The sequence below is a fragment of the Passer domesticus genome, chromosome 4 (genome assembly GCF_036417665.1).
Source record: "Passer domesticus isolate bPasDom1 chromosome 4, bPasDom1.hap1, whole genome shotgun sequence".
NCBI classification, from domain to species: Eukaryota; Metazoa; Chordata; class Aves; order Passeriformes; family Passeridae; genus Passer; species Passer domesticus.
The window spans coordinates 46511293-46517262 of NC_087477.1; the positions used below are offsets into that span (position 1 = coordinate 46511293).

General features: G+C 36.0%; 1 long non-coding RNA gene across 13 annotated transcripts in view; it reads right to left on the bottom strand.

Moving 5' to 3' along the window:
• LOC135299138 (uncharacterized) overlaps positions 1 to 5970 on the bottom strand; it is a 90957-nt gene that overhangs the window by 60604 nt on the left and 24383 nt on the right. The gene's annotated exons all lie outside the window — the stretch shown is intronic.

Sequence of the window (5970 nt, forward strand, 5' to 3'; positions counted from 1 at the left end):
AGGGAAGATGGAGACAGGCAGGGCAGACACCTTTCCTATGGAGCCTCAGCCCATTTGTTGCATATCTAAGAACACAAACCAAGTACCCCAAAGTCCTCTTGGGGGTTCTTTTGTCTCTCTCACAACACTGAAAATTATAGCCAAACTATAAAAATTGTAACTTCAAATTCTCACAGAAAAGAGCCATGTTCTCAACACTGAGGAACAGTTTAAGATCATTCTTTCTTTCTTTTCATGGCCAACTTTGAAAAATTTAGCTTATGTTACAGGCTATGTCTTTAAGCTTTCTTCCTTAGGCATAGTAGACATAAACAATTTTGTTTTTCAGATGAAAGTGCATATGCTAGTGCCAACCTTACTCCAGTTACTAGGGCAACAAGGACAACATACAAAATGCACGAGCCAGATAAAATCAGCTCCTGTTTATACATGAATTGTGACAATCAGCATTGGCAAAGAATTTAAAAACAGATGACTGGCACTGAGCTATTAAACAGACAGCATTAATTTTACTCTTCCTTCTCCTGTATGCACTACCTTTCATTTGCATCCTTTTGACTTCACTTCCTAGCAGAAAATTGTTCTAGCTTAAGCATGGAAGTTATTATCATTCCTTCCTTCAGATTCAAGCATCCAAATAAATGAAACTTCAACAGTGTTTAGCATCAAGCAGCTTCCAGTCTCCAGGGCTAATAGAACTGCTAGGATTAAAAGTGGTAAGAACAGGCTTAACTATCCGGAATAATGTAGGCAAAATATCATGTCATTTTTATGTGAAGCAATTAGATAGTGAAAAAATAATATCAAGCCTTACATTGAACTAATCAAGGCTAAGTTATAGCACGATATCAAAGCTTCATTAAACTAATCTTTGGAAAACAATTCTCAGAAGTTCATACACTCTATCAATAACACTTTAGTCACAGCAGTTGCAGTTCAGCTGTAAACAACTTGCTAATTGTATTTCTCAGTCTGTATGGCAAGAGACATGCTAATGGAGTTAAGCATGTTATTACAACAGAAGAGTCCCTTGCAAGAAACAAAAGCTTACAAACAAGCTGCTCTCTCCAGCTAAATCATAGCTGCCCTACATACACACCCACAGCCACTTTGCTTCTTCCTAAGCTTGCATGGGAGAGGAGCAAAATCCACTGTCAGTAAAAACATGCAGTAATGTTCCATCATCTGCAAGATCAAGTGCTTGCATAACGGAAACATGCTTTAATTGGACAGCATACAAGAAATCATACATTCATTATGATTTCTACAAGTGTCCCAGTAAATCAGTAGTCTATATTCACTAATTCATTGTATAGCCTGATTTTGGCATAACTCCCAACATGTGATAAAACTTAACAACATTTAAATCAGGATTAATATAGAAAGTTAGAGGAACACCTGCCAAACATATATGGGCTTAACAAATTTCCCAAATGTACAATATTTATATTCTATTTGTATACATTTCATTTAAAAAGTAATATGCTATGGGAACATAGTGAGCATTTCATTGTATATCTAAAGTAATTCTTAAATGCTCTTCATAAAATCATCAGATCCTTCAAGTGCTTTCAGTAATTTATATATGTTTAATAATCTGATTTATTTTGAAACTGTTATTGCATAAGTAACATGTCTACAATTCATATGGCATGAAATTAATAAAGCTAGTAATAAAATACTCTGTTAACCAGAACCAAAAGTTCATCCTTGTATTTTCATAAAACAATATTAAATCTAAACTGGAACACCATTGTATTAAGAATGCTATGAAACACTGCTGCCATCTACACAAATTAGTATTGAAGAAATCTGGCATCTGTTTCACTTTCATTTTGCACTAATATTTTTTTCAGGCAGCAGCTTTAGAAACCTTGCTGCTGGGATAATTATGCAGTTTATTGAATTTTCTTATTATTTTTTTCCTTTTTGTGTATCTTTTCTCAAAGGAACGCCTTTTTGTTCTGCTATGGTTCTCTAGCAAAAGTTAATTCTGTAAATTTAATAAAACAGGGCATTTTTGAACACTATGATAAACATCCAAGAGACTGTTTTAAATAGTATTCAGAACAATTCTGCTTAAGCATAAGAAAAAACTCCTAGGAAGAATCATTTCCACTCACTCACTATGTAACTGCCTGAACACATCATAGATATATTCTGTATACCATTTTACATTTGTGTCAGGTAAAAGTAATTCTCTCCCAAATAAAAACTTAACTCTAATTCTCAACCAATCTAAGAGCAGCTAACCTTCATTAAAAAAAGTTGCTAAAGAAATAGCTCATATAGTGCTGGACTACAGCCAGTTTTTCTATGTCAGCAGAAATCTGTCTTAGGTATACAAGTATTTCCTCTTTATGGTGAATATATTTAATTCCAGAAAGTCAAAAATATCAATGCAAGCTTAGCATAATTCCCCGGTATCCCATTCAGTGACATTCAGGACTAAGAAGGAGTCTGTAGGCCCAAGTTTTTTTTAGTTTTTTCCACTCATGAAAACTACATAAACCAAATAACCCCAGAAACCACAATTCTAAATTCTATTGACATGACGGTGAAACCAGAATTTTACAGCCACAGTAATTGTGCTTCTGCTGTTCCTATAAAGCTACACCCACTACTACCTCTCATTACCCACTGTCTTGTTCAAACCCTTTTTCCTTCAATAGTCTGCATCACCTCATGTGGCCAGCCTTCTGCTGAAGGCTATATCCCAAATGGGAACTGGCAGTCACCTTCCCAAGGCACAGCATGGCAGCACCACAGCCCTCACAGTATCTCAAAGTGCCTCCTGTGTACACATACCATGCTCAGAGCTCTTTTCAGGAAGGAGGCAGAACTTGGCCCTTGCAACCCTAAGGGGAATTGGCAGGTAGATAAGCGTCCAAGTTCTTTTAGTAATATAAATAAAGACTTGGGAGTTGCAAAAGGTAAATTTTGAGTCATAGGTCCTACAGGGATTCACCGCATTAAGGTATTTGACATCAAACATGCATTTAATCATGGTGAATAACATGCTCCACACATTCTACGCAAGCTCCCAGAGACATTTTTCAAATGCCCAAGGCTGTTACTACTACACTAGAGCTAGAGATTACCTTCCCACCCCTTGTTCTTGCCCTCTGTACCATGCTCACAATTTTGTGCTCTGGTGAGAGCTAGAAATTACACCAGCTCCAATTATATCCAGATTCTCTTTCCACCACAGAAACTAAATGCTCAGCAGCATGAAGTCCCATATTTTCCTGCTTGCAGCTGCAGTAATACTGAACAAATAATTCAATTACTGGACTACTCCGGAGGAATACCTGAAGGTCATTATACGAATAATGTGCATTTTAATTTATATCAAACTGATACACTGGAAGCTAATTTTCAGGGAAAACAAATAGAATAATTTAATATTTAACAATATTTACTTCTCAGTTTAAATACATAATAATTTTTAGATGGATCCCTAAAAAATTGATTATATTTAATTCTTTTTACTCAAGGTTTCCACTAAAATAACATGGAAATAGGTCCATTGCAATGTTTAAGCCTAAGCATACCAATGACCAGGACAGGGGAAGTTTGAGGAAGAACCTTTGGCACACGTGAGAAATTCCATTGGTTGTAGGGACCTGAAGAAGAGGAACCAGCCCCTGCTTGCTTCAACAGAAAATAATTAAGACTGTCCAAAAAATAAGAACATGTAACAAAATAAGGACAAAATTAACTAAGAATAGAAAGATCAAAAAGAGAAAGGAAAGCAAGCAAGTACCCAGAACCGTAATGAAAATCTCACCTGGTAACTGTGAGAGAATTGCAAAGATTGAATAGAGGTGAAACAGAAAAATAGGTCTTAATCTGTCCAGTTCATTGAGAACTTAAGACTTTTTTTTCCCTTCCCCTTGCAAGATCTTCTATTTTTTCCAACTTTTAAGGTTTCCTGCATTGTTCTTTAGTTTAAAAAGCCAAGTATTTCCTATCTTTCAACATAAGTAATTATTGCTACTCTCTTCTGCAGTATTTCCAAGTAGTCTTTTGTTTTTCCTTTTTTTTTCCAAAAGTGAGATTGCCAAAACCCCTGGGAACACAGCTTCTTTGGCTTTCCCCTAAAACAGGATAAGCTCCTCCCCTAGAAATAACTCACACCTCTGACCTACTGAATCTTGAAGAAAATGTGAAGGTGCAGCTCACTCTAAACACTGGATCCATTTTGCTGAGCATTACATGGACAAACATGTTATTCATTTCCTTGCTGGTAAGCCCTGCCTTTCACCCTGGGGGAGAGACGGCAGGAAAGCACAGCCAAAGGACATTCAAAGGGATAAGGAGGCTGAAACCTTTCTCCTGTTTTCTCTAGACTCTCTCACAGCTTTTCACTGAAAGGTTCATTAAAAACAGAATCTAGTTCAGTAAACAATTAAGTGCTTTCATCACATTATATGCCAGGTATGAATATTTCATAGAACAAAAGGCTTTGACTATTTATTTACACCCTATTGTTCTTAAAGATTTCGGCACATGTAGACCAAAATATAATCCTGTAAATGCAATTTGTTTTCTGTTGTACTGAAGATTAATTGCATTACATTTTAATCACAGCAAAAAAAAGACACCAAATTAAGAGTCTGTAAAAAAGATAGGCTTAATATATTCTTTCATTCTTATCACTGCTTTAAAATATGTATCATCAGGAGACTGAATCCTACTCTAAGTACCATCTTCAGCACCTCTAACCAGCCAGACCAGATTCTTTATGGATAATTTTTCTTACAGTGGAACTGCATTCCCCAGCCACCCTCAAAGAGCACTCAAGATACAGAGATAAAGTATGTACTTGATACAATTACAATAAAGTAAAATACCTACCACAGCCCCAATGAAAAAAGAGAAAGTAAAGGCATGCCACTGTGAAGCCCATGCTTTGCATGGTTCTTTGTGAAAATCTTCCAACAGTTTCTAAGGATGCACCTGTAGCCTTTACCCATAACATGGGCTGACATGAAAAAGCTCACACCCAAATCACTACTGCTGCATTTACACAAGTCCAGACATAGCTTTAAATAATTAGAAGAGCTGCTAAGGTATTACAGCTAAAAAAAAAAAAAATTAAAAAAAGAAAAAAAAAGAAAGCAATTTTTTTATTATTTCCAAAGTCTTTCTAAATTATAAGGAAAAAAACTCCATGCATGTTTTAAGAAGTGCTCCAAAGTCTGTGATGGACGCATTAAGAAAACTAAGAAAATTTGGGATGATTTAATTCTGAGCTACTGTCACTGTACAACTACTGGAAAACATTACCCCTCTAAAATGGACTCAATCAGGATAACAGTAGCCTATGTCTTCCATTCAAGTTGCAGGAGAGGATATACAGGCTGATTCTGCACCTCTACTTTTATGTTCCTCTATTTTATATACCTTTTTGTGTGTGAGAGAGAAAAGTTCATGTTTTATCAATGGTTTATTACAGTAATAGTTATCATAAGCAGAAAAATATGGTAGTAGCTATGAAAAATGAGTTTACTGTCAGTTGGATAGCTAGAATTCTATATAAGTCCTTGGAGAGAGCAACAGTACAGGATTTTTGATCAGTTCTTTGCAGGATTTTGCAAGTTGTAACTTGCTGAAAAGATCCTCATTTACAGAGTTACACTAAGGCTACCTGATTACTCTGGGTGACATATAAGGGCTATAAAGCATCTTCCTGTACATGCCAGCTAGAAATAGATACTAGAGCAAGTGAGCTGAGCAATTTCAGCACAAGGATGAAAAAAAGGAACTAGACCAGATCCAATCTGAAAAGTAAATGATTAACACAAGCACTTTTGGTAGGTGAGTGTTTCATCCTGTGACTAGCTGAGTTCTGATTCCCAAAATCAACACAGCAGAACAGAGGGTGTTGGGCTAATGACTCTGTTTACTTACATTATAATCACACTTATTCAATGCATGGTTAATGACTAAGCACACAGTATATCT